The 11203-nt window shown below is 39.7% G+C and overlaps 1 long non-coding RNA gene across 1 annotated transcript; it reads left to right on the top strand.

Moving 5' to 3' along the window:
• The first annotated feature begins 3463 nt into the window (after positions 1 to 3463).
• Positions 3464 to 4616, top strand: LOC130015044 (uncharacterized). The gene is made up of 2 exons (XR_008790050.1): positions 3464 to 3896; positions 4380 to 4616. It is a non-coding gene; the product is annotated as an uncharacterized LOC130015044 (long non-coding RNA).
• Positions 4617 to 11203: the final 6587 nt, after the last annotated feature.

Raw genomic sequence — 11203 nt, 5'->3', positions numbered from 1 at the left:
CCAAACTTGTAAAACTTTACAAAACAAATTCAAACATTTCACCTTTATATCAATTTAAGCCAAACGTTTAAAACTTTACGAAACCAATCCAAACGTTTAACCTTTTTAGCGATTTAAGCCAAACGTTACGAAATAAATCCAAACGTTTCGTCTTTTTAGCGATTTATGCCAAACGTTTACAACGTTACGTAAGAAATCCTAACATTCCACCTTTGTAGCGATTTAAGCCAAACGTTTAAAACGTAATAAAACAAATCCTAATTTTTCACCTTTTTAGTGATTTAAGCGAAAGGTTTAAAATATTTCGAATCAAATCCAAACGTTTCACCTTTTTATCGATTTAAGACAAATGTATAAAACGTTACGAAAGAAATCCTAACATTTTTCCTTTTTAGCGATTTAAGCCAAACGTTTAAAGCGTTATAAAACAAATCCAAACGTTTAAACCTTTTAGCAATTTATGCAAAATGTTTAAAAGGTTAGGACACAAATCACAACGTTTAAAACGTTATGAAACAAATCCTAACATTTCAACTTTTTTGCGATTTAAGCCAAACGTATAAAATTTTACAAAACAAATCCAAACGTTTAAAACAAAACAAACCCTAACGTTTCACCTTTTTAGTGATTTAAGCAAAACGTATAAAACGTTACGAAACAAATCCTAACATTTCACCTTTTTAGCAATTTAAGGCAAACATTTAAAACGTTACGACAAAAATCCAAACGTTTAAAATGTTACGAAACAAATCCCAACGTTTCACCTTTTTAGCAATTTAAGCCATACGTTTAAAACGTTACGAAACAAATCCAAACGTTTCACCTTTTTAGGAATATAAGTCAAACGTTTAAAATATTACAAAACTGATCCAAACATTTCAAATGTTATGAAAGAAATCTTAACGTTTAACCTTTTTAGCGATTGAAGCCAAACGTATACAAACGTTACGAAACAAATCATAACGTTTCACCTTTTTAGCTATTCAAGCTAAATGTTTACAATCATTACGAAAAAAATCCAAACGTTTCACCTTTTTTGCGATTTAAGCCAAACATTTAAAACGTTATGAAACCAAGCCAAACATTTAAAACGTTATGAAACAAATCCAAACGTTTCACCTTTTTAGCGATTTAAGCCAAACATTTACAAACGTTGAGAAACAAATACAAACTCCTCACCTTTTATCAATTTAAGCCAAACGTCTAAAACGTTACGAAATATATCCAAACGTTTAAAACGTTACGAAACAAATCCAAATGTTTCACCTTTTTAGCATTTTAATCCAAACATTTACAAACGTTACGAAAAAAAATACAAACATTTCCCCTAATTCTCAATTCAAGCCAAACGTTTAAAACGTTAAGAAATCAATCCAAACGTGTGAAACGTTACGAAAAAAATCCAAATGTTTCACCTTTTTAGCGATTTATGCCAAACTTTTACAAATGTTACGAAACAAAATCAAACGTTTCACCTTTTTAGCGATTTAAGCCAAACGTTTAAAACGTTACGAAAAAAAATCCAAACAATTTAAACGCTACGAAACAAATTCAAACGTTTCACTTTTTTAGCCAAACGTTTAAAACGTTATGAAACCAATCAAACGTTTAAAACGTTACGAATTAAATCAAAACGTTTCACCTATTAAGCGATATATGCCAAACATTTACAAACGTTATGAACCAAATCCAAACGTTTTGCCTTTTTATCGATTTTTGCCAAACGTTTAAAACGTTACGAAACGAATCCAAACAATTTAAAACGTTTAACCTTTTTAGCGATTTAAGCCAAATGCTCACTAATGTTACGAAACAAATCCAAATGTTTCTGTAATATCCCGGAAAATTTTAAAGTATTCTTTTTAATTTCCGACGTGGTTCCGGGTGTGTTTTGAGGAGTATTTTAAGTTTCGTGAAAGTTCGTGGTTCGATTCATTTTAGGTTCGATTTGAGTTGTTTTAAAATATAAAAAAGAACAAAAAATTTAATTTTCCCGTTCGAGAATTGGGATTCTCGAACGGGAATTCCTCTTTTGGGCCTGGTCTCGTTCGAGACCAGGCCATTCTCGAACGGGAATCAGGCCTGGAAGGCCATTCCCGTTCGAGAAACCAATATCCCCTTGGACCCATTCGTTTGACCCTTTTCGACCTCGTTTACGGCCCGTTTCCTTGCATTATTTTAAGTCGGTTTCTTCATAAAAAACCTAGATCACGCTGCAAGGTAGCCCTAGACATTTTTCGTTTGTTCTTTCGCTGAGAAACGAAGCCGTAATCATCCTCCAAAGATCGTTGTTCAGTAAGTATCTTTGATTCATTTGATTTCAGTTTCCTCTTGAAACGTCCTTCGGTTTTCTGATTCGTTCTTGCTCGTTTCTTAATCGAAATCAGAACCGTTTGATCTCAGACGTTCTAGACTCACGTACCTACGTTTCCCTATCTCGGTTTTGCTAAACGGTACGTAATCGATCTCGTTTCAATCGCCGTTCGGTTTACCGTTTTGAGTTTATTATAAACTGTTTCTTTCCTAGGATGTTACTGCCGAATACCTTTATTGTCTTGGGCCATGAAATTGATTGCTGTTATGGTTATTAACATCCCTGGTTATTAAACTTGATTAACCGTATGGTTTGCGTCGTATTTTTCCGTTGTGTTTAATCGCCGTACGTTTATCGCTTCCTTGTTCTTTTACGGTTTCTATATAATATTGGTTAAGTAATTAGTGTGTTAGTTGTTCATGATAAGTTTGGTGTATTAGTTTGAATCTTATATGGTTAGAGTTTAAGATTGATGGTTAATGATTAGAGGAAGCTGGGTTGTGGTTCCTCTGTTCGTGAATTACAGAATTGATATGTTGAGTTTGTTTGCTAAAGAAGATGATGAGGTGTCAAATGCTTATTTGATGCTTTGATTTGTGTTTGGTTAAAGGTCCTTTCTAATCACTAAATTGTTGTTTGAATTCAATTTAGTTGGAGGGAATTAGTTTGATTGGATATTAAGGATGGCTAATTTGCTAATATAACTAATCATTTTTTTTGTTGAAATTAATTAAATCCTTCAAGTTAAAAATTACTTGTCACTTTAGTAATAACTTGAATTTCACATCAATTTATGAATACGTGAATCATGAACGCTAAATATTTTACAACTCAAATTATAATTACTCGGGTAATTATATTTAATTTCGAATAACAATTTGGCATGAAATTGGCTAAATTACAATTTAGCCCCTAAACGTTTTTAAAACTTATTTAAGTTTTTGATTGGTAACGTTATATTTAGTATTAATTATAAACAAAAGTAATTAATTTGATTTCGGATATCAAATTGACTAAAGTACAGTTTAGCCCTAATTGGTTATAGTTCAATTTAGTCCCTAAACTTTTATTAACTTAAAATGATTAAGTTTTAGATTTGTAAATTGGGTTACTTAGAATTGAAGTTATTGAGTTCCGCTTTTAAAATGGATTATTATTTTGTTAAATTGTTTTATAAATATAAACTCGGGTTTATATTTGATAAACGTTTTGAGTCGGATTAGACTTGGGTCATCCGACAAGTGAGGTTAGCTTGGTAGTTAATGATAACTCGGTTAACCCACTATTTGAAAATTATTTATTATTTAAAATTATTAAATAATATTTATACATTGGACTTTCAAGCGAGAACTCAATAGACTTATATTAATTGGGCTTTATTTCCTAATGGGTATTATTTGTGTGTGCTTTGGATTGTTTATTCCGACATGTTATTTGCGCTAGTCCTATGTGGTGTCTAGTACTCTCTAGAGTTAGGGTCTGTTTTAATAATTATTTTATTTGTCTAGACCCGTCTACTGTTCGTGCTTCAGAGGCGAACCAGGATTAGTTGCTTGCCGGTATTCACGTGGATTAGCAAGCAGTGAGTTTGTACTTACTATTTACCGCTATTAAGTAAATTGTTATTTTAATATTAAATATATATACTGTACGTATATTTCGAACTGTTTTTATATTATGGCTTCTAATTGAAACATGCTACCTAATGGGCATCATTAGGACTGCGTGCGCACCGGTAATGATCTGGGAAAGGTAATTATGGTAATGTGGTAACTCGGTGTGAGCATAGCTCTCGGGACCAAGTAGAGTAACTCGGTGTAGCTCAGCTCTCGGGGCTCTGGTATAAGTGTGGTCAGTGGTAACTCGGTGTAGCTCAGCTCTCGGGACCAGACCTGTTGGATTATGTTATTATTTAGTATTGTGGATTAGGGTTCCAACTATTATTCGTAATATCGAATTTAAACGTTTTAAACGGTTTTAAAGGTTTTCCACTTAATAAATGTAGATAGTGGTATGAACTCATCTCAGTATATCTGACCCCGTTGTTTTTCCCAATTTTCCCCAGGGTTATGATCTGAGAGAGTCTGGTGATCTCCGCATTTACTTTTCCTCGGAGGTTCCATTTATTTTAGTAGAACTGTGAAACTGTTTTATTCTTAGACCGCAGTAGTAACTAGACGTCTTTATTATTATTATATTTTTGTCGGATTGGTTCGACTGGTTTTATTGCTTTGGCATGTTATATCATTTAATTTGGGTTATGATAAATCTATTTCAGACTCGGAATTGGATAAGCATGTTATATTAACTGTTGATTATTATAACTGCTAGATTTAGGCTGAAGTCTCGGTTGCCCCCGAGCATTGGTTTTCTGCAGGTTATTGTGTTTATTTGTTAATTGAAAGGCTAGCTACGGGTTTTTGTACTACATTACCCATACCCTAGCGCCGGTCGCGATTCATGAAAATGGGTCGTGACAGTTTTGGTATCAGAGCTTTGGTTTCAAACCAAGGCCAATTGCTTGCTATGTGTTTACTCTGTTAAGTATGGTTGTGTCTTAGGAACTACTACGGATATAGGATTCTGTGATGTCTTTAAAACCGTCATCTTTTGATTTTAAAACATTCTGTCTACACCAATAGGATTGCGTCGAGTCAGTCATTGTATGTTGATTTGATGTTGTTAAATGTTAATTTTATTTCACTTGGGTGAACATTTTATTGCTGTTGATTTCTTGGGAAATCCTATATGTTGCTTGTTTTGTTCATACTTGGGTATGAAATATCTGTTATTTAAATTGTTGTTGTTCAATCTTAGGATATGGACAACGTTGTTCGTACTCGTGCTCGTGCTGCGGCAGAGCAAGAAGCTGTGGCTGATGATGCGATTTCCATGGAAGTCGATCAGAACGTACCACCAGTTCAGGCTAATGCTGGACGTGGTCGAGGTGGAGGTGCTGGCAGAGGTAGAGGTGCTGGTAGAGGCAGAGGAGCTGGTGCTGGTAGAGGTGGAGCTAGAGGACGTGGTGCAACAGGTGTTCAGGCACCGAATGTGCAACATGCACCAAACATGCAAGCGTTCGACTTCAATACCTTCTTGGCTGGGATTGTCAAGATGCAGAACAACCAGGCTCTTCTGCAGAATCAGTGTACTGTACTGGGTCAGCTAGCGCAGCAACAGCAACCTCAGGCTGGTGTTGTAGCTGGTATTGGTGGACTTGCTGGTGTCGGTCACATTCCAACAGACAGAGAGTTGGTGATGATCTACTTGAAGTTGAATCCGACTTCTTTTGATAGTACTGGGGATGCTCTTGACTTTTTGGAGGAATTTGAGTACAACAGTCAGAGGATTCAAGCTTCTGATCGTCAATCAGTGATGCTTGTGGAGATGTCGCTGAAGGGTCCAGCTAAGGACTGGTATCGTGATAACATCAGGCCAGTCATGGATACTTTGTCTTGGGCTGATTTTGTGATCAGGTTCAGAGGTTATTATCTACCCTTCTCTGAAACTGAGAGTTTCAGAGAAAAGCTGCTAAATTTGAAGAAGGGGGATAGATCAGTGACAGACTACACTACTGAGTTTGTACGTTTGGGGCGGTTTGCTACAGATCTACAGGGTGATCAAGAGCGAGTGAACGATCGTTATATTAGGGGTTTAGGCTCGGAGTTTCTTCCTTTGCTGATAGGGACAAACATGGAGTTTGCCCGGTTAGTGGATAGTGCGCGGCGGATGGAGAATTCGATGGTTCAGTTTGGGACGATCTCTGACCCTTTCCAGAATCAAAAGGGAAAGAGTGATCTTCCTAGTGGGGGGCAGCAGGCCCTAGTGCAGCATGGTAGTGGGAACTACTACAGTGGCTCTTCTCAGGCCAATAAAGGGAGTCGCCGAACTCACAACAAAGGGAGGCATAGTACTAGGAGTGCTCCGTACAGTTCCAGTAGCAGTGGGAGTAACCGTGGTTCAGGACGAGGGTACAATGGTGGATCGAACATTCCGTTCTGCCAGAATTGCAGACGTAGGCATTATGGTCAGTGCCAGTTAGCTCCTAGAGGTTGTTTCACTTGTGGCCAGCCGGGTCATTTCTCCAGGGAGTGTCCGACATCTAGACAGCAGACGTCTAACTCCAGTATGGCGCAGTCATCTTATCAGCAGCAGAGACCTGCGTTTACACAGTCTGTAGGGTACTCTCAACCTGCAGCATCTTTTGGTGGCCAGCGGGGCCGTGGTTCTGGTGGCAGAGGTTTTGGTGGTCGTGGTAACGGCGGTAGACGTTCCAACGGTTATGGTACTGGACAGAGTTCGCAGCAGCAGCCGCAGGGTCAGGCCAGAGTGTTCGCACTTACTCCTCAGGATGCGCGTGCATCAAATGCTGTGGTGCAAGGTACCATTCCGATTTCTTTTATAGATGCTTTAGTGTTATTTGATGCGGGTGCAACCCATTCGTTTGTATCTACATGTTTTGCTGGGAAATTGGGTATTGCACCATCTGTTTTGAGTGAACCTCTAGCTGTGTCTTCACCTATGTCTGAAGGTGTAATAGTGGACGTCGTTTATCCTTCTTGTCCAGTGGTTATTCAGGGTAGAGAATTATGTGCTGATTTGATTGTGCTTGACGTTCTTTCTTTTGATGTCATCTTGGGGATGGATTGGCTGTCGCGCCATTATGCTTCTATTGACTGTCGAGGGAAGTCAGTTGAGTTTCGGATTCCGGGTGATCTACCTTTTTCCTTTCAGGGAGAAAAGGCGGAGACACCTAAGAATCTGATTTCCGCCATCAAGGCGAAGCGGATGTTAGGCAAGGGTTGCCAGGGTTTTCTTGCTGTGGTTCGTGATTTGGAGACTAGTAATGGTGATATGCATAGTGTTCAGATAGTGAATGAGTTCACTAATGTGTTTCCAGAGGAATTGCCTGGATTACCACATGATCGTTATATTGAGTTTTCCATTGATGTGGTTTCTGGTACAGCTTCGATTTCGATACCGCCGTATCGGATGGCTCCTGCAGAGCTGAAGGAGTTGAAGGACCAGTTACAAGAGTTGTTGGATAGCGGGTTCATCAGACCGAGTACTTCTCCGTGGGGTGCTCCAGTTCTGTTTGTAAAGAAGAAAGACGGTTCCTTTCGGCTGTGTATCGACTACAGACAGTTGAATAAGGCTACTGTCAAGAATAGATATCCTCTTCCTCGCATCGATGATCTGTTTGACCAGTTGCAGGGTGCGAAGTGTTTTTCCAAGATTGATTTGAGGTCTGGGTATCATCAGCTACGGATCCGTGATGCAGATGTGCCTAAGACTGCTTTTCGGACTCGTTATGGACATTTTGAGTTTCTGGTTATGTCCTTTGGTCTGACGAACGCACCAGCAGCGTTTATGGATATGATGAACAGAGTGTTCAAGCCGTTTTTGGATCAATTTGTTATCGTCTTCATTGATGACATTTTTATATATTCTCGGAGTGAGGAGGAGCATGCTTACCATTTGAGGACTATACTACAGACGTTGCGTGAGTATCAGTTGTACGCTAAGTTCTCAAAATGTGAGTTCTGGTTGGATCAAGTTACCTTTCTAGGACACGTGGTGTCGAAAGATGGGATCAAGGTTGATCCGAAGAAGATTGAGGCGGTTATGGATTGGCAGAGGCCAAGGTCAGTTACCGAGATCAGAAGTTTTTGGGTTTAGCTGGCTACTATCATCGGTTCGTGCAAGATTTCTCCAGAATATCTGCACCTTTGACTAAACTGACACAGAAGGGTGTCAAGTTTGAGTGGACTGACAAGTGCGAGGCGAGCTTTGAGAAGCTTAAGGAGATTTTGACTACAGCTCCGGTTTTGGCATTGCCTTCTGGCATTGACGGTTTCACAGTGTATTGTGATGCGTCTCGGATTGGTTTGGGTTGCGTTCTGATGCAACATGGACAGGTGATTGCCTATGCTTCCAGACAGTTGAAGAAGCATGAGGTGAATTACCCTACTCATGATTTAGAGTTGGCAGCTGTGGTTTTTGCGCTGAAAATCTGGAGGCATTATTTATATGGTGCTACTTGTGAGATTTTCACTGATCATAAGAGTCTGAAATATATCTTTGATCAGAGAGAATTGAACTTGAGACAGAGTAGGTGGTTAGAGTTGCTGAAGGACTACGACTGTACTATTCAGTACCATCCTGGTAAGGCTAATGTGGTAGCCGATGCGTTGAGTCGCAAGTCTTCGGGCAGCTTGGCTCATATTTCTGAGATTGGGCGTAGACCCATGGTTAGAGAGTGGCACAGTTTGATAGCTTCAGGCTATGGTTTTCAGATTTCTCAGACTGGTTGTTTGTTAGCACAGTTACAAGTGCAACCCGTTTTGATTGATCGGATCAAAGCTTCACAAGCTGAGGATCCACAGTTGAAACGGATTATTGAGGAGGTTCAGCAGGATGGAAATTCTGAGTTTACTTTTGTGGATGGTGTTTTGAGACATGGTTCGAGATTGTGTGTTCCGGACTCAGATGGTTTGAGGGACCAGATTCTGGAAGAAGCGCACAAGTCTGCTTATAGTGTTCATCCGGGTTCTACTAAGATGTACCATGATCTTAAGGGTACCTACTGGTGGAGCGGGATGAAGAAGGATGTCGCTGAGTATGTTTCTAAGTGCCTGACTTGCCAGCAGGTGAAGCTGGAGCATCAGAGACCTTTTGGCTATCTGCAGCCACTACCTATTCCAGAGTGGAAGTGGGAGCGGATTGCTATGGATTTTGTGGTTGGTTTACCACGTACTCGACAGGGGTACGATTCCATCTGGGTGATAGTTGACCGTATGACCAAGTCAGCTCATTTCCTACCGATCAAGGTTTCGTATACTGCTTCGAGGTTGGCTCAGTTGTACATCGACAAGATTGTCAGTTTGCATGGTGTACCGGTTTCTATTGTTTCAGACAGAGGTTCTGTGTTTACTTCAAGGTTCTGGAAAGCGGTACAGGAATCCTTGGGTTCTCGGTTGGATTTCAGTACAGCTTTTCATCCTCAGACTGACGGTCAGTCTGAGAGGACTATTCAGACGTTGGAGGATATGCTTAGGATGTGTGTTCTCGATTTTCAAGGTAGCTGGGATACTCATTTGCCGTTGATTGAGTTTTCTTATAACAACAGTTATCATGCGAGTATCGAGATGGCGCCGTATGAGGCTTTGTAAGGGCGCAAGTGTAGATCTCCTATCTGTTGGGAGGAGGTTGGAGAGCGTAAACTCTCAGGTGCCGAGATCATTCAGATTACCTCAGAGAAGGTACCGTTGATTAAGCGGAGGTTAGAGACTGCTTTTAGTCGGCATAAGAGTTATGCTGATCCGAAGAGGAAAGACATTGAGTTTCATGTTGGTGATTTCGTGTTTCTTCGGGTTTCGCCTATGAAGGGCGTGGTTCGTTTTGGTGTCAAGGGGAAGTTGGCGCCGAGGTATATTGGTCCTTATGAGATTTCAGAGAGGATTGGAGCTGTGGCTTATCGTCTGGTTCTGCCGCCAGACATGTCGTTAGTACATCCTGTGTTTCATGTTTCTATGTTGAGAAAGTGCATTTCTGATCCTTCGCACGTGATTGTACCTCAGAGTGTTGAGATTGACCAGGAGCTGTCCTATGAGGAGCAGCCAGTTGAGATTGTTGATACGCAAGTGCGTAAATTGCGGAACAAGGAGATTCCGATGGTCAAAGTTCTCTGGCGCAATCATTCTGTAGAGGAGTGTACTTGGGAGACCGAGTCGGATATGCGGAATCGCTATCCTTTTCTATTTCCGTGAGGTACGATATCTTGATTTCTGTGAATTTTATGATTTTTACTTGTGTTACGTGTTGTTCTAATGGTAATTGCTTATCGTGTTAAATTAGAGGATGAATTTTTAATTAGTTGGGGAGAATGTAATATCCCGGAAAATTTTAAAGTATTCTTTTTAATTTCCGACGTGGTTCCGGGTGTGTTTTGAGGAGTATTTTAAGTTTCGTGAAAGTTCGTGGTTCGATTCATTTTAGGTTCGATTTGAGTTGTTTTAAAATATAAAAAAAAAGAAATTTAATTTTCCCGTTCGAGAATTGGGATTCTCGAACGGGAATTCCTCTTTTGGGCCTGGTCTCGTTCGAGACCAGGCCATTCTCGAACGGGAATCAGGCCTGGAAGGCCATTCCCGTTCGAGAAACCAATATCCCCTTGGACCCATTCGTTTGACCCTTTTCGACCTCGTTTACGGCCCTTTTCCTTGCATTATTTTAAGTCGGTTTCTTCATAAAAAACCTAGATCACGCTGCAAGGTAGCCCTAGACGTTTTTCGTTTGTTCTTTCGCTGAGAAACGAAGCCGTAATCATCCTCCAAAGATCGCTGTTCAGTAAGTATCTTTGATTCATTTGATTTCAGTTTCCTCTTGAAACGTCCTTCGGTTTTCTGATTCGTTCTTGCTCATTTCTTAATCGAAATCAGAACCGTTTGATCTCAGACGTTCTAGACTCACGTACCTACGTTTCCCTATCTCGGTTTTGCTAAACGGTACGTAATCGATCTCGTTTCAATCGCCGTTCGGTTTACCGTTTTGAGTTTATTATAAATTGTTTCTTTCCTAGGATGTTACTGCCGAATACCTTTATTGTCTTGGGCCATGAAATTGATTGCTGTTATGGTTATTAACATCCCTGGTTATTAAACTTGATTAACCGTATGGTTTGCGTCGTATTTTTCCGTTGTGTTTAATCGCCGTACGTTTATCGCTTCCTTGTTCTTTTACGGTTTCTATATAATATTGGTTAAGTAATTAGTGTGTTAGTTGTTCATGATAAGTTTGGTGTATTAGTTTGAATCTTATATGGTTAGAGTTTAAGATTGATGGTTAATGATTAGAGGAAGCTGGGTTGTGGTTCCTCTGTTCGTGAAT

This window comes from Mercurialis annua, linkage group LG2, assembly GCF_937616625.2.
Source record: "Mercurialis annua linkage group LG2, ddMerAnnu1.2, whole genome shotgun sequence".
Lineage (NCBI taxonomy): Eukaryota > Viridiplantae > Streptophyta > Magnoliopsida > Malpighiales > Euphorbiaceae > Mercurialis > Mercurialis annua.
The sequence above is the reverse complement of the archived record's forward strand: the minus strand, read 5'-3'. Positions and strand labels throughout refer to the sequence as shown.